This window comes from Arvicanthis niloticus, chromosome 9, assembly GCF_011762505.2.
Source record: "Arvicanthis niloticus isolate mArvNil1 chromosome 9, mArvNil1.pat.X, whole genome shotgun sequence".
NCBI classification, from domain to species: Eukaryota; Metazoa; Chordata; class Mammalia; order Rodentia; family Muridae; genus Arvicanthis; species Arvicanthis niloticus.
Genome location: NC_047666.1, coordinates 32271838 through 32296659, shown reverse-complemented (window position 1 = coordinate 32296659; position 24822 = coordinate 32271838). Strand labels below are relative to the sequence as shown.

The 24822-nt window shown below is 42.1% G+C and overlaps 1 protein-coding gene across 3 annotated transcripts in view; it reads left to right on the top strand.

Moving 5' to 3' along the window:
* Nucleotides 1-24822, top strand: part of Prickle2 (prickle planar cell polarity protein 2) — a 321687-nt gene that overhangs the window by 152759 nt on the left and 144106 nt on the right. Inside the window, exon 1 of one of the 3 annotated variants that reach the window (XM_076940136.1) lies at nt 6064-6329. The exons of the other annotated variants lie outside the window; for them this stretch is intronic. The gene's annotated coding sequence lies outside the window, so the exon portion shown is untranslated. Of the gene's footprint in view, nt 1-6063; nt 6330-24822 lie in introns of those variants that run through there. 3 annotated transcript variants of the gene reach the window in all.

Genomic DNA, 24822 nt, shown 5'->3' with positions numbered 1-24822 from the left:
TCATATATACAATAGAAACATCTGGAAGGTAGCTTTCTGAGTCTGTCTGCTTTAGCTTTGTGTGATTCACTTCACATTCTCCTTTTGGTTGCCTCTGAATTACTGGGTAGTAAGCCATCTAATATCTAGATTAATAATGTCACCATTTATTGTGAACAATGTAAGGTAGGTATAACGTATTTGTATCATAAACATGATACATAGTAAAATCATATTTTATAGAAATCTTTTCAGCATTATGCAAATGGTTAGGGTGGGTCTAGTCTTAACCAATATAGGAACTGCAGAGTTGTTTGCCATAGACCATCTTTAAAAAGCATTTTGCCTGTGTGTGTGTTTGTGTGTGTATCTGTGTGCATATGCACATAAGCTATGGCATGTTTGACACGGGTACATGTTGAAGTCAGGAGTCAACTTGTAGAAGATTCTAGGCATCAAACTCAGGTTGTCAGGAAAGTGGCTTTAGCTACTGAGCCATCTCATTGGCCCCACAGGTCATCTTTTAATCTATCCACAGCACCAGCTGTGATCCTATCAAAATATAAACATGACCCACTCTTGTCATCTTAAGCCAGAAGTGTCAAGTTGAACGCCATAGTTTCCAAAGCCTCCTTTCCACATTCTCTTATTCCCTTTAATCCATTCCCTCTCTGTTCACCCTTCACCCTTATCTTCTTCTGTATATGCTTTTCCTCCCCAGCTCTCTGCACTCCCCGCCCCCACCCTATCTTCCATTGGCGTTTATGTAACTGAATTAATTAGACCTGTTTCTCAAGGAGCTAGTTTTCCATAAAGTTCATTTTGCAGTTGGCATGACAGAAGAGCTGGCATATTAATCAAACGCTACAATTTGTCCTTTGTATCTGAATCATTCCGGGGGGCGGGGGGGGGGGGGCAGTGGGTAGGGCTCAAGCTTACTGCTTATCAGTTGCCATTTGTATCGCTCTGTTCCTTGCAGCAGTGAACCTGGCTTCTTTGTGGCTGGGTGGGTGATGGTTGTGAGTGTTGACTGAGAGTGGAATGGTTTGACAGGGACAGGCCCTATCACTACAGATAGTGTTACCGAGCCCCGAGGGTATAAAGTGTCTGTATGAAAAGAAATAAAAGCTTTTCTTTTCCTTGTTTGACTGATGCTATCTATAGCACTTAATGGAATAACAGGATGAAAACCTTTGTCCTTTCTTAAATATCATGTCATTTGATGTTTTGTGTATTCGTTTGTGTTTCTGAAATATAGTCACTTAATTTCTTCTCCTTCATGTACTTTAAATCCTCAGACATCCTCAGATTGTTAATATAGTCTCTCTCTCTCTCTCTCTCTCTCTCTCTCTCTCTCTCTCTCTCTGTGTGTGTGTGTGTGTGTGTGTGTGTGTGTGTGTGTGTGTGTGTGTGTGTGTAGGAACTGGAGATGTATTATGTAGCTCCTGGAGGGATCAGAATTGGTAGTTTTACTTTTAGTCAGTTTGTCACAGAATACAAACTTGTGAAGGATTTGAGTTCATGTCTTAAAAATCCATCAGAAAATTTCAAGCTCATTCTTTCTTTCACCATACATATATGTATATATGTGATATATATCACATATTTTAGATATGAATGTTTGGGATTGCCTCTGCTAGTGTTGCTGGGTTGAAAATGCTACAAAAAGAAAGATCATCTTTCTCATGTTTTCTCATCGGAAGGGTGAGATGACTGAGTTATTTGGGAGTTTTTAGAGGGGCTGTCGTGACACCTTATCCAGTAATATGCCAGACATCACTACTCAATCATAGCACACTTTTATACCAAATATACCCTCCAAACTTCTTGTTAAGTCAGCACTCCAGGAAGCCATTGCTGGTCAGCATTGTTACCTAAAAGATGAAATCTGATTACTATTTTGAAACAAGTATTGTTTAAATCCTAAAATATAGTTGGAATGGTTTACAAAAGTTGGAGAGCCATTGCATGGCACAAAAAGAGTGTAGGAGGCTGTGGGTAAATTAAAGTGGTGATCTCAGATTTCAGCATGTCATGCTCTCTGAGGGCAGGCACCATGCTTCATTCACGTTTGCTTTTACCTATCCTCTCTTGCAAATCCTTTCTCTTTGTAGCATTGTGTGCACAACCATTAGATCCTGCATGAAAGAATGAATGGAAGACCACGCCTCTTGCTAATCTTTCCCCTCTCTGTAGACTTCGGCCTTCGGTGCATCTTCCAAAGAGCAGGCACCAAACTTTCTACCTTGTGTGTCATCAGCAATTAGTTCAGTCCATTCCTCCAGACTGGCCAAAGAGCTTATGATCTTACCTGACAAGCAACACAGCACTGTTGGCTGCACTTGAGTTTCTTTCCACCCTTTGTCCTCATCATTCAATAACTTCCCCGGGGCAATGCTGTAGAGGATGCATCAAGTCCTTTCCTGTCTTGATTCTGAACACAGCCACTGTGATCAGTAGTTGGAAATTAGAAGATTTAATGACATAGAATTATGGTATTCACTCAGCTTTAGACGGAGCAGAAAAACACTTCCTTGAAATCAAACATATGCAGACCTTGCCCCTTACTTTGAGGGTTAGTTTACAGTTCCTTTATCGGAAGGACTCTGGGTGTTGACGCCATGATAACCTCGATTCTAGAAGATTGCTAGTCGGTAAGCATTTTCCACTTTTCTGAGTAGTTTTGTGAAGCCTCTGTCCTCTTGAGCTGTTAAAGAAAATACATACATCTTTGCAAACAGAAAACATTTTCTTTCCTACCCAGTCAGTGGGGTTTATATAATAATAATACTAAGTGTCCATTTAATAAAAGAAGGTTGTATAGGCCAGATACTCTGCTCAGTGCTTTGTATATATTCTCCTAAATTTCAAACAACCCCAAAGAGTAGTGCTATGGATTGCATATTAAGGTAAGTGGAGCTTAGAGAAGTCATGTGACTCAGCAAAACTGAGAAAATAGTAAATGCCCGTATTGGGGTCCGAAGCCAGGCCTAACAATGAAGTAATCCCCAAAGACAGAAGCTTGGCATTTTCTTTAAGGAGCCCTCACTAAGCTGCCTTTTCTTGAAAGGTTTGCAAGATGACCTTCCTCTGCGTATCTTTTATTTCCAGTAGCAGCAAGCTCTGGTTTCATGGCTCTCTGCTCTCTGTATCCTTTTGCTGGTTTTAGTGGCTGAATATATTCATCTTCTCTGGAATATCTGTGCCACTATGTCCTGGTATCTGGATACCATATATGAGGTATGGGTATAAGAACCTGCTGTCACTTGATTCTCGTCTTCCAGCTCCATGTGTGGAAGAGCAGCCATTGCCCATCCCCCTTCACTCAGCTCTGACACTTCCTTATAAAACAGTTTCATTTTTCCCTACTTCTTTTTTTTTATTAATGTACTGTAGTTGTATGAATGATTAATACACATGAATGTTTTTTTTTTATCTTATTTGAGACATATCCTGCTTCTTGAACTGTGATGATTTGTGAGTTTTATAAATGCCTTTTGTAGAAATTCTTGGAGCCATTCTGTCTTCAGTGCTTGCTTTCCCCCAGTTCCTTACAGTCTTTTTCACGTTGTTTTGTGACCTCTGATTCTTGAGTCTTTGACTCTGAGCTGACATGTGGCTTTGTGAGTTCCTTAGATGCTATGGGGTTTTCCAGTAGAAACTAATGCTTCCCTTATCTGCACATAGCCCAGATTTGAGAATTAGATCCCTAAAGGCACTTTAAAAAAATTGCTTGTGTGGGGTTTTCTTGGCACTTCATGAACAAAACTAGATTTAATGTTAGTTTTCCTTCAAAAATCCCTGATTCAGCCTTTTCAGTTTTCATACTCCAAATTCCTAAATGCCCTGGGCCCCAGGCTCTTAATTTTGGAGTAAAATTTATCCTTTCACCAAGAACCCATATGAAGACAAGGGATTTCACTAGCCTGGTTAATAGTCAGTCTTCACTGCATATGAAGCCTTTAGTGAGCTTTCCTGGAAGACCTTGTCGATCTCCTGCATGATTAAAATCATTAAAATCCAGGCCTATCTTAGTTGCTTTGCCTGTTTCTATGATAATGTACTTTTAAAAAGCAACTTCAGGGAAAAGGTTTGTTTTGCCTTATTTATAGTTTGAGGATCCAGTCCATGATGGTGGTGAGGGCCTGGGGCAGGGTCAGGAGCCGGTCACATCACTTCTGCAGTCAGAAAGCAGGGACTGGTGAATACTGATGTTGAGTCTGCTTTCTTCTCTTAATGCAGTTCAGGACCTACACCCAGGGACAGACCCACCTGTCTTCTCACCGCTGTTAACCGAATCAAGCAGGTCCCTCACAGACAAAGACAAACTCTAACATAGTCTAGATAGCCCTTCACAGATATGCCCAGAAGATGGTCTTCAAGTCTCCTAATCAGTTCTAGATACTGTAAAGTTGATAGTATTGATCATCATCACTCCCAATGGGCCAAGACAAACCTCATCCCAGCAGACAGTCACCCTCCATCTACCTCACCTCCACAGCCCATGTTGGAATGTTTCTCGAATGCTTCTTCAAGGTTATTTCCCCACACAGGTGCTTCCCTGTTCTTATTATAAATTAGTTAAGAATTTTAAAGAAGTGTTGTTATCTAATTGGCAGGAGCATCTTATCCATGGCCCAGGGGCTGCATGTACCCCAAGCAAACTATGATTGAACCCAACCCAAAGTCATAAATAGATACATCCAAGAGAGGAGAATTTGGGCAAGGAGGGCTTTCTTTGTAATCTGATGGCAAGGTTTTTGAGCATGACTTTTGTAGGTGACAGTGTTCTGTTGCAATGTCAAAAGACTGGGCATACCTGTAACATATCTAGATAGTTAAAAAGTTGGATTTTTCCAGCCATCATGCGCAGCATGTAACACGGGAATATGTATTAAAATATTAATCTTCTTTCCATCTGTTCAGCCTTTGATATACTTTGTTAGAAATTTTGCCATTTTCTTAAGTGTATTTCCAGAATCATTTTGTGCATATATAATATGCATCTACATGCATAAAACTTGAAGGTTTGTTTATGCCAACAAGTATACATTTCACTCTCTGAAATATGTGTATATATACATATATATGTTTGTATATATATACACATATATATAACACAGTTCATTTGAAGTTCACTTAACATTGTTGTTTTTAGCTCTGCTTCTTTTTTTTCTCGAAGTTATATATAGTATCCCATTATATGGATATAGCATGATTTATGTACCAAGGTCCCTATTATAGAATAATTGTTTTCAGTTACTTTCATTTTTATAGCAAATCCACCTATCCTTATGCCTTGCCTTGAGCATCTTTTAATATGATTCCTTATTTATCCATCTGTTTTCCATTCCTTCCATTCCGAATCGTTCCATTCTGCTGTGAGTTCCTCGTGGTCAAGATCCTCATCTTTCATTGATCATCCCATGACCTAGCACAGCTGTCCTGCCAGCAACAGATCCTTACTTCCTTTTATCTTACAAGTGTCCATTTTCTAGGAAGTAAAACCAGTGTTCAGACCTAGTCTCCTCCCCTAGATTCTCTAGTTAAGCCCTGTAGTCAGGACCACTCCAGCGGTTTGAGTATACCCACTGGTGTCCTTGGTACAGGTAGCTCACTGTGTTACAGGGAAAAAGTGAGTTGTATGATGGATGGATATAAAACTTTTATCCTTGGAACAATGCCACGAAAAAAGTGAAATTTTTTAGAGGACCAGAAAGCAGACTGAGTAGAGACTTGAGAGCCCACTGCTTCACCAAAGGAAGGCAAGCACATTGTACATTGTAGTAGTCGGGAGGAGTGGGGAACTTGGTCCAGTGTGTCTGCCCTCTTTCCTTCTCACTTGCTCTGCCTGGCAGCTGGCCTCTTCTGCTACCAACAGCACCTAAGTACACTGGACCCTTGATGCCTCTGTCCTGCTTCACTACGGTTTTGAGTGCTCATAGGTTCTAATTTTAAAGCAGTAGTTCCCTTCGATTTAAATCTCAATTTGGGAACAGACTTACGATTGGCCCACGCCTGGGAAGTTTCGCCAATGAGCGTCTGTAGGAGGTGGGGCAGAGTCCCTTTAAGCTGCCCACAAGCAGTCTGGAGACTTTCTCTCCCAGGAGCTGGAAATTTTCAGGATCTAGGGCTGCTCCCGGAGTAGCAGCTGCCCCGGGAATGTCCTCACTCTCGCTAGCAGTCCCTGCAGGGTCCTCTCAGGCTCTGCACCCTTGGCAGCCAACATCCCGTGGGGACCCTTAGCCTCTGCCCCTGTCGCTGGTCCCCATGGTTCTTCTGCCTATCTGCAATTTTCCAAGGGTGGAGACGAAGTGGTGACCAGCAAACAGACCAAGCAAGACAGCCTGGTAAGTGGATCCTACGCAGCATTAGGGAATAAAGACAGGATGCGTGAGCAGAGGCTTTAGCCCCAGGGTCCTCCCCTGGACAAGAGGAAACCTGGCTATATGAAAGTGACTTGGAGAAGGAGTAGAGGGGAGGGGAAAGGAGAGGAGTGTCCTCCATCCAAAAGCTGAATGGTGTGCTCTGTCCAGGGGACCCTGGGGACCACTGCACTTCCACCAACATTCCTATGGCCACTTTATTCACCAACATTGGGATTCATAAGATCCCTAGAAAGGGTTAACTTTACTGCATTTAGGACTTGGTGTGTGTTGGGGGAGGGGGTATTAATCTTGGTATTTGATTTTTAAGTAGTATTTTATTTGCTCATAATTCCTTTCTCTTAAATATTTCAAATGTATGTACTGCTAATGACTTACCACTTGCTCTGTTAAAGAGGCAGACGTATTCTTAAATCACTTTTACAGTGTTATTTATGCCTTTCCACATACCTTTATGCCTGAAGCTTACAGTCCCTAAAAGTGAAAGTATTGCTAGGACCTTAAGAATTCTTTTCCTGGCTCCTTCCTTTCCTGTTGTGGCTGTACAGCATTAATCAGCTGGAGATTTGTAATGTATTCTCTCTGAATCTGGGTAGGAAGAGCCCCCTTCCCACTTCCCCACCTCCTCCTGCCCTTCCTAGCTGTCTGCAAAGGGTGTGTGTGTGTGTGTGTGTGTGTGTGTGTGTGTGTGTGTGTGTGTGTATTCTGTTCTGGAGACAGTCCTGTTTGCCCAGAGCATCTCATACACCGTGTTAGCTGACTCAGAGTCAAGGAATAATAAAGCCTGCAGTGCTTCTAGCCTCTAGGGCTTGAGCAACTGCACCCTGGAAATCTGAAGCCAAGTTAATGGTGAGAGATGATGGTTCCCTGGGTAGGTTAGGTTTAAAAGGTGCATTCAGGTAGTTCCCTACCCAGGATCTGTTCTCTTGTTGGTACCTGAGCAATATGTTCGAAGATAATACAAAGGGTCAGAGTTTATTTATGTATTTTTTTTATTTTTTTAAAGAGGAAGCAGCTGGAATACATGCCTTCCAAAATTGGAGTAACGTCTGATGCGTGGATTGCCAAATTCCATTTCCTCCCATATTAAATTATTTTTGGCTTCAGCAGCCTTCTTTTGGTAGGCTGGCTTGTATTCGAAATTGTTTAGGTGGTGTGAATCATTTGTATACTTTGGGTTCCCTGCTCTTTGCACATACGTGCTTTTATCTGGGCAGCTAGTTGAGTAATTAGAGAGACAGACATGGCCCAGTGTGTAGAGATAGAAAAAAAAATTCCACTTGGGGAGGGTTTGTGCCTCTCTTCTTTCATATCATCAATTGGCAAATCATCCCAGCCACTAAGCAATTTATTCAGATAAAGGTGTCAGTGACCTGAGTAGTGAAGAATGTACGTGTGGCTAGTTCTGCTCATCCCACCATAAAACATCTTCCTATGGGGCCTCGAAGGAGATTCTGGGATATAAAAACCAGCTTGTGCTCTTAGTCGGTGACTGCCCAGCTCTCAACGGATTTCTCAGGACCTGCCAGGAGAAACTGTTAACTGAACAAAAAGTTTCAAGAAATGCAGAGCAGAAATCAGGATGGCCTTCCTGAATGACTTATTTCTGTTTGAAGGAAGGAACACTTTGTTAGAATAACAAATCATGGCTGCTTTTCAAGAAGAAGAAGAAAAAAACTTGTTCTGAAGGCAGATAGATTTTTAGAGTGTAAATCATTTGATGTAGGCTCTGTGTGTGGGGGGGGTGGTGGGGGTGTGTGGTGGGTGTGTGGTTTGTGTGGGTGAGGGTAGTATATGTGTGTGATTTTCATGTGTGGTGTGTGTGTGTGTATCTGGAGATGATGGACGTCCTGTTTGCAGGAAATTGCCAAGAGATTTGAACACTTTTCTGAGTCACCCTCAGATGATACTCAGCTTTGCATGGAATACAAGAAAGCCCTGTTACTAGGCAGTCTTTCTTCATTGAAAGATTCATGGATGAATCTTTTCATTCATCCATGGTCTTTCCAGCTTCTCCATCAATAAGCCTTTCACTTTATTTATTGTTAATTTTTGGAATTTTACTTTCATTCAAGAAACTGAAATACCTCTCACCTCTCACATTTTCTTCCTGAGTTCTCCCCCATCCACAGCCTCCCCTGTTAGCTCAAGCTGACTTTGAACTCATGATCTCTAACCCCTTGCCTCTCAAGTGAGAGAGATGTCTTGCTGTCTTGTATGTCTCCTTCCTGGTTTTTGTAAGGTAGAATTTATTCCTGAAACCATAATATCTGGTCTGTTTCCCACTGGCCTCCTCTCACCGTCTTCAGCAGGAAGGACTCTTGGCTTCCTTTGACCATATGTTTTTATACAGTGTTTCCCACGGGGACCTGGGCATCTTCAGGAATGAGAGCTGTGCAAGGGCTTGACCAGAGCTCAGCAACTCCTGGTGGTGTTTATGGTCTTTGTAGCGCTATTTGCAAAGTGCTTCTGTGTTGGGTTTACCCAGAAGAATATCAACCATGAGAAGAACTGGCAATTCAAAGACCCCCAGGCACACCTGAGAAGCACAGCTCAGGGCTGGGTGGTTATATGTGCGGATATCTGTGCTTTTTAATTTGGAAAAACAAATCTCAGAGTTTCTGTATTCCCCACGATATCTTTCTTAATCATTCTTTAAAAATACCCAGGCACATTAAGCCCTTCCTATCTCTGTCATAAAATGAGATGCACTGGGAGATCATAAGCACAGCGTGGTATTCTTGTGTCAATGGGCAGAAGCAGAGGGAACAGTGATTTTTGTTTCTAAATCACAGACTGGTAATCCTGGTTAAATATGATGATATTTTGTGGAAGCTCATATTTCAATGTAATGTTCTAAAGGGTTTTTTTTAAATATATTTTCCAGTTTCAAAATGCACATAGAATTTTTCTAAGATATTTAATATTTGGTTAAGATGCAAGATTTCGGAGTGGCTTTTGTGTTCTTTCACAACAGCTGTTCTCAACCCCCACAGGGTCATCAGAAACTTACATTATGATTCATAACAGTAGAAAAATTGCAGTTGTGAAGTAGCCATGAAATAATTTTATGGTTGGAGTCACCACAACATGAGAAGCTGTACTAAGGGGTCACAGCATTAGGGTGGTTGAGAACCACTGTTTTATATCTTGCTGTGGGACAGGCAAAAAAGACTTTTGTCTTGAAAGGGGCAGGGGCAGCGGAAAGAACAGATACACCAGTGTCTGTGATTCTGTGAGGTGAGCCTGGAAAAAAAAAAAAAAAAAAGGCCTTGGGGAAGCAGTTTACATTTGACCTTAAGCAGTAAGATCTGTGTGTGGAAATCGACGTGCCTCTCACCAGCCTATCCTGTTGACAGAGCACCTTCCCAGCCTGGATTGCCACTCCATCCAAAGCGTAAACAGGGCACTGCTCGTCATAACCATGAAAGCTTATTTTCTTTACTTAAAAAAAAGATTTATTTATTTATGCATATGAGTGCTCTATTTGCATTTATACCTGCAAGACAGTAGAGGACATCAGATCCCATTATAGATGGTTGTGATCTACCATGTGGTTGCTGGGAATTGAACTCAGGACCTCTGGAAGAGCAGCCATCTCTCCAGCCCACCTGTTTTACTTTTTTAAAAGACTACTTAATCTGTAGTAGTCGGTGCAAGATTATTCTGCATTTACTTGGGCTATTGTCCTTAGTCTCTTAATTTTTTTTTTTACTTTATGTTTTGAAATAGGATGTTGCTATGTCTACAGGATAACCTCGAACTCTGGTTCCTCCTGTCTCCACTGCTTTATTTATTAAGAACTGAGGCTATGTTCAAGCTTCCAAGCATGAACAAATATCTGTTGTGTTGGGTTTCAGATAAATCCTAACTTTGAACACTAGGAAATCCAGTCTGGGAAAACAGACCTCCTCCTGGCCTGTGTTATAAATGATAACAGTAATATACAGAATGATAGCCGTGTACTTGCCAAGCACAAACCAAATGCCTTTGCATACTGTCTGGCTTTCCTGTGTATGAGAATGTCCTTTGAATTCTCTGCCTCCATGAGTCTATGGTATGGCCTGGGAGTCTGCTTTTTAAGATAGGTTCATGGGGAGGTGGGTGGAGGCACATCCTCATAGAAGCAGGAAGAGGAGGGATGGGATACAGGATTCCAGGGGCGGGGGGAGGGAAAAGGGGATCACATCTGAAATGTAAATATAATATCTAATTTAAAAAAAAAGACAGGTCCAGGGTAGCCTTCACAAACACTTTGTTCATTACTATTTTAAAATCATCACAAGAACAAGAATTCCAAGAGGTTCATACTATTAAAATCTCATTTCTCAAGGAGGTCCAATCACTTCCCTAAGTTACCAGTCTACTAAATTGCCTCCCAAACCACGTGATCCTATGATAATCTAGACTCATGAGTATAGCCTCAGGTTGTTAATTCTCAGATACTATCTAATACCCACCCCTCTTTGTTGAGGGAATCCTAAATGCCCACATTTTATAGACAGCAGTCCTTGGGGGCCCCATATCTCATAGTCTGCTGTGAGACATGGAAATTAGGGAGACCATACAGAGGGGAGTTGGTAATATTTCAATGCATAGCTACCTTGTCCTGGAGTCTTCAAGCACTGAATGGAGACAGCTCAAGACAGAATGGATGGCCATGTGTGTATTTTTCAGTCTTCCAACTTTAGAAGTCTTTGCATTCTGTCCTTCTACAGGCCTTTCTACAAATGTCACTCCTCTCCATCAGGCCAGAACTACTGCTTGACGGTCTTTTATCCACCCATAAGCAGAGCCCTCCTCCTTGACTTGCTTATATCACGGGGTCCCAGTGTAGGCTTTGCTCTTCCTCTATCTCTGTGTGCTCTTCCATTCTGGGGAGAATCCTGAAGATACACAAGGGACTTCGTTGCTGTAAGATTTCCATACATGAAAAACAAAACAAAACAAAACCCTCAAGAGCTTTGCTTTCACCATCTGTGAAATCGAAAGCCCACATTGAAAGCCCTGTCCTGGGAGTAGGAGTGACAGAGTGTATGTTTCAACACAGTTTTAAGGGATAACTGTGCTGCCTTGTGGCTGTGGTCTCCTTCCTGTGATCTAGAGGACATCTGCTTGATGAATTACTTCTACAAGGTGTGGTCTGCCCTGTATCTCTCTTGAGGCCTCACTGTTTATACCAACAGCAGAAACCTGAGAAGGACTAGAGAATCAAAATCTCTTTCACCTTGGCTTTGCATGTTGTAGGCTAGGATGGCCCTGGCCCCATTTGTAGTTTCTTCTTCCAAGTGTGCTGCAGAGCTCACTGAAGAGGAAGCTGCCTACCAAACTAAGTGGCATTGTGACAGGCCATATTGTTGAACCTCAGTTTCTTTGTCTGTAATGGGAAGTAATAATGACTTTGGAGAGACTAAAATGAGTTGTGGAACAGAGAGATGGGCCTTTGCCTGAGAGTAGCATCTGTGCAAATACATCACTCCCTCCTGTTTCTCTGTAGATGTCAGAGCCCCACACTTGCTTTACCTTCTTTTAATCCAGTGTACCTGCTCCTCTTGCTCCTCTTCAAGTTCTTTGGGAGTTGGAGGTGACTCTTCCACTTCTAATGCCGCTTCACTGATGTCATTTCCTCTGTGGTTTCATGTTGTCATACAGTAATGTCCAGCCTTGCTCTCCTAAGCTCTAGATTTGTGCCATTGTCTCTTAATATCAGCAGGGGACTCTCTTTTCTCTCTCTCTCTGATGCTGCAGCCCTTTAATACAGTTCCTCATGTTAGGGAGGACCCCAGCCATAAGATTATATTCATTAATACTTCATAACTATACGTTTGCTACTGTTATGAATTATAGTATGAATATCCAATAGGCAGAAGATCTGATATGTGACCCCCAAAGGAGTCGTGACCCACAGATTGAGAACTGCCAAAGGAGATGCTCGTCTCTAGATGATCTAAAACATTGAGAGTGGTATAAATACTGAATAAACGGCTATAGCACTGTCCTGTTTAGATAATAATGGAAACTGGGGTGTACCTATCCTATGTACCTATTTGTAATGACTGGAAAAATCTTTTGAATCTGTTTCTTTGTTAAATCTATAAATATAGATCTCAAGAATTCAGAAGGCTCACTATGCACCTTCATGTCTGTTTTTCATTAAGTACTCACTCGGCATCTCAAACTTAGTGCACAGTGATCCTGGATCTACTCCTATCCCCGGGTTCTTGTTACGTCAGCCTATGGCACCTCCAGCTTCCCAGGTGCCTCAGCTGACGACATTTTATCCAAAGATACACTCCAAACTGGGGCAGACTGGGTGGAAGGAAGAGGGTGAAAACTGGGTAGAAAAGAGCTAGAAGTCCCTTCCTGGGGTGCTGAGAATATATTATGTCGTAATAAAGCCTGAGTTGCATGGAGTTGGGCATTTGTCAAAATACATCAAATGCTACACATACGAGCCATGCGTTTTGCTGCATGCAGATCCCATGAGGATATTTGTCCCAATGGACACTGCTCACCACTTCCACACCTGATCATAGCTACAAGGCCAGGAAGCAGTGTTTATCTGTATGTCCAGCCTTCAGTCACTTATTCATAATATCTCACCTTGATTGCTTATTGCATTCCTTCACACTAACTGGCATCAAGGTTTGACTCAGATCATAACACTCCTGTTTACACCTCAGTCAGCTCCCTGTTGCAACGAGGACAAAAATCCCAACCTTCTTCCATGGCTCTTACTCCAAAACCCTACCATGCTCAGGTGCCCTCTCCTAGAGGACATCTGTCTTTCAAGCCCCTAGATCCTAGGCTCCCACCACTTGGACGTGAGAGCACTCACTTTCTCTCCACACTGGCTGTTCTGGGCTTGGAAAGATCTTATAGTGTTGCCTGGCTCCCCAGTTTATCACCCCTGAGACCTCAAATTCCATTCTGTCAGGAGACTTCTCTTCCTTGCTGCTAGTTCATTTCCACTTCATAGCTCACCTGTTTGTCTGCTTTCTCTTATTAACCTTTCTCCAAAGCACTTTTCAGGGTCTGGAACACAAGTCCTTTAAATTCAGTGGCCATGTCCTGTGCAGACCGTGACCATTGACAGTGCTTACTGCTTACTAGTAACTCCCGAACTAGATTTTGACGGTTCCCTTACCTAGCGCCTGCAAGAAAATTGTTGGCTAATTAAAAACTTTATTATTTACTCCCTTCTCTTTCTCATGTCTTTTCTCCACTTCCTGAGGTATGGAAAAATTAATGTGTCTCCTGACCCTGCTAAGTTTCTATACTTAACATTGCTGAGCTTCCTTTTTTTTTTTTTTTAATTGCAAAATGAGGTCAGCGATCATCACCTTGGATGGAGGTCTGTAACCCCTGGAGGAAGGTGTCCTTGAATTGGGTGTATGTTTCATCACCTTTAAAAAAGTGCACTCTGGCTAATGGCTTTCTTTGAAGCCTCGGCTTTTGAGCTTTCTTGTCTAGGAGGTTTCATCAGATGCAGCTGTTTAGGGAATTTATTCAGAATTCCAGTTTGTTTGGTTTTTTTTTTTTTTAATATCAACTACAACCCTCCCCACCCCCAATGTCTTGGGAACTTAGATTGCAGTAAACATATATTTATGTTTGGGTCTGGTAGACAAAGAGCTTCCCCAAGAACAAAGGTTGAACTGTATGCATGGAGCTGCAGACTTCCTGCGAGGACTGACCCCAGAGTTTGCTCCCACCTCTTAGCCAGGATCGCTGTTGGAGTGCTTTGCAAAGGATTGCAGGTCTGAAAACTGAAAAACATCAGAGCCAGCCGATACTAGTGTATATACCCTTCCCTGAGAAAGAGGAAAATAATGCAGTGGAGTTTCTGGAAAGCCACTAGCTTGCTTTGTTTATACTGCTCCTCATGTTACTGGGATGGGAGTGGCCCAGAGGCTTTACTGGTTTAGAGCTGTGGTTTGAAGAGGAGGGGTCACTTTCACAATGCTGTAAAGTCCGCAATGCCTGAAATAGTGGAAATCACTATTTTGTGTATATAAGAGATGGGAAAGGGCTGGAGAGTTGGCTCAGCAGTGAAGAGAGAGCACTTGCTGAAGGCCAGCTTTGATTCCCAGCACCCACATCCCAACGGTCTGTAACTCTAGTACCAAGGATCCAAAGCCTTCTCCTGCACCTTCATGAGCACCAGACACACACACACACACAAACACACGGTACACAAACACACATGCAGGCAAAACATACATATAAAATAATATAATAAAAATATTTTAAAGAGAGGGGATGTGAGAATTGGAAGGGTCTGTGGACATCATCCAGTCAGACTCTTGCTATGTACCTGCTGTACAGTAAGAAGACTATAGAAAAATACTTAGAAACTTGACAGATGGTAACTCTTAATCTTTCTTCTTTTGGTTGCTGGGGATTAAACCTAGGGCTATGCTAATCCCATGCTCTATTCATGAGCTCCAACCCTAGGCCCTCAACCTCATAGGCCATTGTTCCTCTTGGCTATTATGAGGGCCAATGGGGCTCATTCTACCTGGTGGCTACTACTGCAGCCCTTCCCCACAAGGTTCATGAATCCTCATAAGGCAGTCCTGAGTCACTCAACACTTGAAGAAATAGACATTATTATATCCCATTTTCAAGGAAGAAGAGAGGCCTTGAAAAGTCCACCATAACAAACCAACTTGTGTGGGTTCTTTAACCTCTGGGATCCCTGAGTGTTTTTAGATGATGCCTCCGGGTGAAGTGTAGTTAATGGGGAGTGGTTGGTTTCCCTAGGGCTGTTCTACCAGAGTGCCACAACTTGGTCAATCAGGAAAAATCATAGATAAGTATTCTCCCATGGTTTTGGGGTGCAGGACTTTGAAAGTCAAGGTGCCAGCAGGGATGTACATCCTTTCAGAGGCTTTAGGAGAGACTTTTTTCCTTGTCTCTGTAACTTCAGGCGGTCCTTACCTTGTGCTTAGACCACTCCCATAACTGCTTCAATATACACAGAGACTTCGCTGTCATGTGACAAACTTCCCTCTGCCTTGTGATGACACTTAGGACCCATTTGAATAATTTGCAGCCACATCTTCATCGGAATTCTTTTATTTTATTATCTCCAAAGACTTTTTCCCAAATAAGGTGGTGTTTACAGGTTCTAGGGATTAAGCTATAGACAGATCTTTGAAAGATAATTTTTCAGTCTACCACAGTGATTCAAGTCAGGAGACCTGGATCACGTTCCCACTCGGCCATGAACTCCCCTGGTCACAGAGTATATATGTCACAAGTCAGGCCCCTTTCCTATATCCCCTCAGAGTCTCAGTATCCTCAAATTTACAAAATGAGATCTAATTACAGAAGTTTCAGTCGTTCATAGATGTGTGTGGTGGAGGCTGCGTACCCATGTGTGTGGAAGCCAGCGGATAGCCTCCGCGTTGTTCCTTAGGCACCACTCAGTTTTTGTTTTGTTTTTTAATGAGACAAGATTTCTTACTGGACTTGAGCTCCCCAGACTAGGTTGACTGGCTAGTCACCCACAGGGACCCACCCATCTCTGACTCCCCAAAACTAGTAGTATACCCACACTAGACTTTTCACATGAGGAACTTGAATCATCAAAAGCATCAGGTCCTCATGCTTTTGAGGAAAGTACTGTCTAAGCTAAAATACCACATGTAGCACAGGTAGTTGAGTAAATTCCTCTGCTTTATAATTATGCATTCAGTGGGATATGGTGGCCCAGACCTATACCGTCAACATTTAGGGGGGGCGGAGACCATATGATTGCTACAAGTTTAAGTGCAGCCTGGCCTACCAAGTAAGAATTTATCATCATCATCAACAACAACAGACACTAGGTTTTTACTACTGCTGTTTGTTGCTGCCACTTTTGTATTCTCCTTCTTAACCTTATTGTCAGGTGACCGGGCTTCTCTAACCCAAGAATGCCAAGGAGCCTTTTCAGAACTAATAGTTTGTGGTTCTAGATCTCTGGAAGACCACATTATATTTTTTACATCATTGCACTGATACGCAGCATGTACCTATAGGAGAATAAACATATTGTCTTAGTTACTCTTCTTGTTGCTGGTACAAAGGCATCTTAAAAGAAATGGGGTTCATTTTGGTTGAGAGTTCCAGGGTCTTGGTCCATCCTGGTGGGAAACCATAGCAGCAGGTGCTCAAAAAGGCTCAACAGTTTGCATCCTCTGTCAGGAGAAAGAGGGTGATGAAGGCTAGTGCTTACCAGGATTTGTTCTTACTACGATTCCAGAACCTCACCCATGAGATGGAACCACCCATGTTAAGGGTGTGTCTTCCCACCCTTCCTAATCTAGATAACCCTTTCCAGATAGGACTAGAGACTAACCTAGTCTAGGTAATACCTCACAGATATATCAGGCTGGTGGTCAGAGTGATTTTTAGATCCTGTTGACAGTCAATATTAAGCAGCATATAGATCATAGTTGCTTAGTTCACCAATGTTTCTAGATGTGCTGTTCTTGACCCATATGCAAGTCAAGAAGTAAAATGTTTCGGTGGCTCAGATGTCCCCTTTTGACCTTCCTCCATGTTCTTCACATTATTCTTATTTCTAGCATAGATTTTTGCCTGATTTATACTTTATAAAAGTACTCTTCTATACCCATTTTGATCAGTATTTTGTTTGTGAGTTTCCATTATTTTGTTGTTTATCCTTGCAAAATATTCATTTTAATTGCTATGTGTTGCTATTATAAAATATACCATATATTTAATATACTAAAATATACCATATTTAATATTAAAATATACAATATATTTTAATATTTGGATATATCTATCCAGATAGATAGATAGATAGATAATTACACCACTTGAAATGATAATGCTATCCTACCTCCACCAACAAAATAAACCTATAGACTATCTAACAAAATCCCCAGGCATGGGGAACTTCCTTTTGAGTTATTGGTCAGGGGAGTTCAAGAGACTCCCAAAACAATACAGGTTATTGCCATTGTCTATAGTTGCCTCCCAGATGAATGTAATGTCTATTGCTGAAATCATGAGACACTTTGGACCACACACTTGGAAGAATTGAGCAGAGTCAGGGATGCCCAGGCTTGCCCCTGGTTATCCATACACACACACACACACACACACACACACACACACACACAATACTAAAAGGACTCAACAGATTGTGTTTTTAAATGTCTGTATATGTATAACAATAACAATTAGTGAAGAGGTTATGAATTTGAGAAGTAGTTTGTGTCAGGCATGAGAAGACTTAGAGACAGGATGGGGAAAATAAAATATATTGTGTATAAATTTTCAAAATAAAACTGGTAAAAAAAAATGAAAAGAAAAGAAAATGTAAAGCCACGATTTTACATTTGGTTGTGCATAAAAATTTGGTTGGTTTCTAGTTAGATGCCACTACAGACAGTGCTGGTGCCAGTTAATTTTAACTGCCAATTTGATATAACATAGAATCATCTGGAAAGAGATTCTTAAGGAGGAATTATCTAGATCGAGTTGGCATTGTCTTGCTTGTTAATTGAGGTAAAGACCACCCTCAATGTCAGCAGCTCCAGTCCACGAGCCACACCCTGAGCAATGTCAGAGTAAAGAAAGCTGGTTCTGCAGCCAGTGAGCAAGGGTCCACTCATTCTTCTTCCACATTTGGCTGTAGGTGAGATGCTTTAAGTTTTTGACTTGCTTTACTGAAGGGATGGACTGCGACCTGAAATTGTAAGCCAAATAAACCTACCCAACGTTGCTTTTTGTCTTGGTGGTTTTATCTAGACTGGACAGTCTATCGTGGACATTCTAACAACTTAGCTTTCAAGAGAATGTATAATGTCAGAACACAGCCCTCAGCTTTGTTAACCATTAACTCTCCCCATAATCAGTTGTTCCAGCTACTGAGTCACATGGCAAAATTAAAAAAAAAAAAAAAAAAGTATCTTAGCTGAGTAGTTTATAAAAAAAAAAAAAAAAAAAAACAGAACCTTCACAGTTCTGGAAGCTGCGGAGATCTAGCAAATACACTGGCTGCTGTCACGATACCTTCCATCTGCCTGTGTCTCATGTGATGGACAGAAGAGCTAGCTACCTTTTGGAGAGACATTTACTCTTTCCCTCTTTCCTTTCCTCCCTCTTACCCCCTCCTTTGTTCCCATCTTGTCCCCTTCTCTCTCTCTCCTCTGTCCCCCTCCTTCCTCCTCTTCTGTGTGAGTCAGGGTCTCACTTTGTAGTGCATGCTTGCCTGGAATTCACTGTGTAGACCAAGCTGTCCTTGAACTCAACAGATCCTACAGCTTCAGTCTCTGGAGTGCTGAGATTACAGACGTGAACCACTATGCTTGACACTGGGGATCCCTTCACAGAGGGTACCCATTCAATCCAGAGAACTCTGTCCTTAGGACTTAGTTACCATCTAAAAACTTCTATCTCCTAGTACTGTCACCTCAAGTTAAGATTTCAACGTAATGAATTGGGGAGTGTACACGCCCAGGTGATTGAAAGCGATGGTTCTCTTTCTATGGATTTCCTGTCCACCCTCCTTCCAAGCTATTATTGGTATCCTCTGCATGTTTTTGATGTGCTAGAATGTTTTAAACAAGCACTCTTCAAAATGTGCCCTCTACTACCTTGTAGTAGAATGGGGACAGGATGTGTGATCCTGCTCTGCCTCCCAGAACCCTATTTGATGCTGTTGATTTGCCAACCCCTTCCTTCTTCCTCTGGCTGTTTTGAGGAAAAAGAAGAAGGCCATCACGAACAACTCCTACCTTCCCATTTCAAATTCCAAAGACTAGATTTGGAGCAACCCAGACTGTCGTGCAGACGTTAGCTGAAGGTTGGGGCAGAGGCAGAAGTTAGTGGGAGGAGTTGGCACAGGCTGCCAGAATGCTATGGACGCTAGCCAGAAACCTGGTGCCACTTTCCAAAGAGCTTAGGAGCTGCCAGTCAGCTCAGCCATTTGATTTTTCTTTTGCCGAGCAGACCAAAACCTATGCTTCCTTGGCTAGTATTGTCGAAGACACTTCCTGGATCCTCAAGCTGATTTTGGTCGTAGAATAATAAATGAAGCATGAGTGTGATGTGCCAGCTGGTTAATAACACATGTGAGTGACTCTGCTCAGGATCCCACTAATTTGTGTCAGTTTGGCAATTGTTGAATTAGTTGGAAAAATGCTACGTGTTGGGCTCGGTTACCAAAACATTCCAAGAAGATGTAAATAATATTAGGCTCCGTGCCCCACACTCCTTACTGACTTCTCGCTTCCTTATTAGGTGGCCTTTAGGATGCATCTGTAGTAGATGAGTGAGGAAAGGGGTATTGGGAAAAAAATGGATTTTAAGTGTCTGTGGTAGGTTGTTGTCTCAGTTTTTCTTGCATATAACCAAGAAGTAAAATGAGGGGAGAGGGAGAGAAATGGTTAGCACAGGTAAGGAAGAGACTCTGGGAAATTTGTTTTCTCTTCAGATCAATAAACAATTATGTTATGCTTTTCTGTGGGAATGTAATAGCTCACAAAAGAGAATCAATGATGAAGTTGTTCTGCCTTCTGGAGGTCCGATTATAATAGGTCCGGTTGTCAGTTACTGAGCATTTTCTTTATAACCAGCAGTGGGGTAGGGACTTTTCTACACCATGGGTCAGTGGATGGTTTGTAAAGTTCCACATGAAAAAAAACATTTTTTTTTCCAAATAGAGAGGTAAGATCAAGGTTGTACTTTAAGAGAAAACAAATTCCCACAGAATTCGGTTGATTAAATTAAAAGTACAAAGAGGTAAGTGATATTCTTTTGGGAAGGTGGGGAGGAAGGGATAAAGGGCATAGAGTTACTGTCCCCTGCCATGGATGGCAAATGTTCATCTATAAAGTCTCTCGTAGCTCAAGAGCCACAAAAGCAGGTGGTGGGCTAGCTTCGCCCCACAGACCTTAGTTTTATTTACATTATTGCCTGAGAGCAGCTGTAAAGGTCTGGTCTCACTGCTTCACTGTCCTGGAGACCTAGATTTGTTTTGTCCTGCCCTGCCAATTTAGTATATGGCCTCTTTCTTCAAAGTCACTCCATAGTCACAGTCTGACCAACCGCTGCCACCACATCTGCAGTCCAGGCAACCAAAAGAAAAACAGAGGGAAATGAATCCACATCTTTCGTCTTGGTAGGAGATTTCCCAAAATTCCCTCTAATGGCAATGCCATTGCTTTGCTGGAACTTGGACATAGGACATAAGATTATCATGTGTTAAATGAGGCTGAGGATACAGTTGTTTGTTACAGCTGTTACTATGCTTGGCTAAGAATCCTGTACTGAAGCACAAGAGGACATGCTGGGGTAGTGACAGCAGTCCACTCATCTCTGTAGTTTCAGTTTCCATGGTTTAAGTTACCTTGGCCAACTGTGATCTAAAAATATTCAAGGGCAAATCCAGAACTAAACAGTTTATATGTTTCAAACTGTGACTGCTGCTCTGACAACTCTGGTGCTGACTCATGACCTACTTTGTCTCACCAGGCAGGAGACTCGTTCCTTTGCCCTGTGCATCCATTCCATATGTGACACCTGCCCGATGCTCACTTAATCACCATTTTGTTACCTGATTGCCATGTTGCTGTATTTGTATTCAAGAAGTTTGGGTTTCAAAGACAGGGAAATAGCCCAGTCAGTAAAGTGCTTGCCTTGCTAGTATGAAAACTGAGCTTGTCTCCAGAATCCACTTGAAAAAATAAACAAAACTAAAAGAACATCTGGGCCTGATGGCACATCCTTGTAATCCCAGTGCTGGGGAGGGGAAGATGGATAGAACCCTTAGGATCCCCAGCTAGTCACCCTGTCCTATTTGATGTGTTCCTGACCACTGAGAACACCTGTCTCAGAGAAAGCTGGATAGTCTGAGGAAAGATTCCCAAGGTTGTTCTCTGGCTACACGAGCGCGTGCGCACGCACGAACACACACACACATACACACCACATACACACCAAATAAACCATAATCAGTACTGTCTTAGGTTTTCTATTGCTGTGATAAAACACTATGACAAGAAGAAATTTAGAGAGGAAAGGGTTTATTTCATCTTACAACTTGTAGTCCATCATCCAGGGAAGTTAGGGCAAGAACTCAAGGCAGAAGCCTAGAGTCAGGAACTGATGAAGAGGCCACAGAGGAATGTGGCTTGATCCTCTTGGCTCCCTCAGCTTGTTTTTGTTTTTTTTTTGTTTTTTGGGTTTTTTTTTGTTTTGTTTTTTGTTTTTTGTTTTTTTTTTTTTATACACCCCAGAACCACAACCCAGGGGTGGCACAACCCATAATGGGCTGGGCCTTCTCACATCAATCACCAATTGAGAAAATGCATGACAGACTTGCCCACAGGCCAATCTTATAGAGGCATCTTTTCAACTGAGAGTCTCTCCAACTAGCTCTAATTTGTGTCAAGTTGACAAAAAGAAGAAGAAGAAGAAGAAAAAAAAAAAAAAACCAACAACTAGCCAGCACCAATATCATCCATGGTTTCAGACATCCATTGGTGGTCCTGGCGCTTAGGCCCAGCATATAATCAGGAAATGCTGTAACTAGTTTTCAGCCATGTATAATTCAGTTAGAACATGAGCCCCAGATAACCATCTTCCCCAAGGTCTTATGCTAACAGAGTACTGCTTAATGAAAGTCTCTTCAGCTCAATCTTCTCTCCTCTCTCCCTCTCCTGCCCTCAAGCATAATGGGCAGGTACCCATGCATATTATTAGACATGAGGTGTTGGCTTGATTTGTACATGCCCTGTTCCTCAAAGACATTTCCCAAGAAACCTGTGAGGGAGGTTGAGAACCATCACTCTTCTGTGGAGAGCCCTGGAAAAGCTAGAGCTGGGTACAGCTAGAGCTGGCTGGCAGTAATGCTGAAATGGGGCCTCCCATTTTACCTAAACACAAAAGTACTTGGGTCATACCAGACCTTTTGGCTGTTCATAGGGATCAGGAGACAAGTTCAGATATCAGCACGCTGGGGCATGCAGGCTGAGAAAGCTGGCAGACAACCAGCGACCAAACTTCATGGAAGGAAGGGACTTTAGAGTAAGGAAACAGTGACCAGACATGTGACCTTTCCCAGTGACCCCACTTACTACTGTGTCATAGAATTTGTCTGGGAAAGTGCACATCTTATCTGAAATGGGAAGCTAGAGGAAAGCTGATAGGACTTGTCCATGTTCTTTCTACATGTACTCATCTGCATGTATTTCTGACCCTTAGGGAGAACATTAGGTGCTTGCCAGGTAGCACTGGGTTCATCTTGCACCATCTCCCAACAGTCTTGTGGGGTACCATCATCATTCCATCAGAGGATAAGTATATACTCTGTTGAGAATTTGCCCAAGACCACACAGCTCATAATTGGACTCAAGCTCGGGCAGTTGGAATCAAGTCTTCATTTTCAACTGTACAGTGCAAAGCTATAATACTTAAGTCACCCTGTGAGATAAAAGCTATAATAGTATTATAGAGAAACATGGGATTTAGTGTGATTAATTTTTGGCTTGGTAAGAAGGACGGGGGTGAGGGGAGAGTGTCTAAGAGATAGTGACATCTGAGCTGAAAGCCTCATTTCAGTCTCATTTTGAACTCAACTCAAAAAATAAGGGCTGTGTGGGAGGGAAGAATAAAAGTCCATTGAGATAAATGTGGCTAGTCAAATATTTCCTCTAATATACCATAATCATCAGGAAGTAGGCATGGCAGTTAGGGGATGTGAAATGGCTCCTAGGACCTTGTCTTTTCTCCCTTCCCTCTGTACCACTACCAATATTGCTGTTCGCAGTCCTGAGGCCTCTCCTCATTCCGCTCTGCACTGTCTTATATGTCATGCCAAGTTGCAAAAGCAAAGTTCTGGCCAGAAGATGACTTGCATGGAGTTTGAAAGGCCCTCCATGGAATTTTCTGGCCTTCTTCCTACCACATTCACGACTCCAGTTTGTCTAAGCCTGGCTATGTGTTTGTGTGAACGAATAAAGCTCGTAAATAAAAGAGGAGGCAAAAGTACGTTTGGTAATGAGTCTCTTGCTTAATCACACCAGCAGGCCAAGGAAAGAGCCATAAAATATTTATCAAACTGTTGCATTAACATTTCTGCCATGCTCCCTGCAGACACTGGAGCTCTCTAGAGAATGCAGCTACCCAGTACCAAGTGAGGGAAAGAGTCACTTTTGAGGCAAAGCATATACTTGGTGTGATCATGAACTTGTCCAGCCAAAGTACTTTCTGAGTGTGTATGAGACTGTGTTGAGGTTTGAGTGTGACTCTTCACAGTCACTGATAGAGACACTGCAAGGCCTCTTACCTTGAGACTACTCTTGTGAGGTAGATCAAGGGATTCTCTGTACATTCCAAGCAGCTCTGATTTTTCTTTCCTAAGGCCATTGTGTCTTGAGAGGTTTGTTTATGATTTGATTAATGGCGACAAACTCTGGTGATATACAAGTCCTTGATTTTTTTTTTCTCCCTCTCTTAGTTTAAAGAATTCTTTAAATAGCTGTTTGCCTTCCCCAGAGACTGCCAGTCGCACCAGCAAATCTAGCAGTTGTCCCATGGTCACCTCCAAATAAGGCATGCCATACATATTCCAGCTGCTGTGAGGTCTCAAGCTGGTCAAGAAATCAGTTATTGTGTACTAAAAAGCAATTCTTCATCTGGAGTCATGAACTCCGGTGTTATTTTTAAACCAACCTTTAATTTATGTAGTACACAGAACCAGGTTTTTCAAGTGAACTTCTGGAAGGTTCATGGGAGAGAAACAAGGTTCATGAGAGAGGAGGTAAGTTGGGGGAGGTGGGGCAAAATGTCTGAACAACTCTGTGACAGTTTAAACAAGGGCTCCCAACAAGAATTCACCCAACAGTTGCTCCCAGCACTGCCGACCTGTAATATTCAATGGATCATTTATACTGCTGGTATCTCAGCTTCATTACCTACAAGATACATTAATTATGGCATCATTTATCCTAATGCTCTAAGAATTAAATGAGAGAATGCACATAAAATCATCAGTGTAATATTTAGTATACAGTTACAATCTAATAAATGGTCACTCTTACCGCTATTTGATAAATTTCTAGTTTCAAACCATGTGGCTAGCTCTAAGGTATAGTTAAATGATCAAGTCATGGGCGTTCAGAACTAGGGTGTAACATGCCAGGGCCCCCACTGATTCAGAAAGCTGCTGACAGTGACACTCTGTCTGAAACCTGCCTGGTTTCTTGAAAGGTAAAGTTTGTCGAAGCATATTCCTCAGTCATTTGTGTTGTCTTCGGTTGTTATTCTGCAAGAGCAAAACAGAATATGTACAATGGAAACAACATGACCCACCAAACCTAGTATTTTCACTACCTGGCCTGTACAGAAAAAGACAATTGGTCCTTGAAGTAATCCAGTAAGATACCCTTAAGCAGAGCAAGACCATGGAAGAAGGAAAAGACTTGCCAAG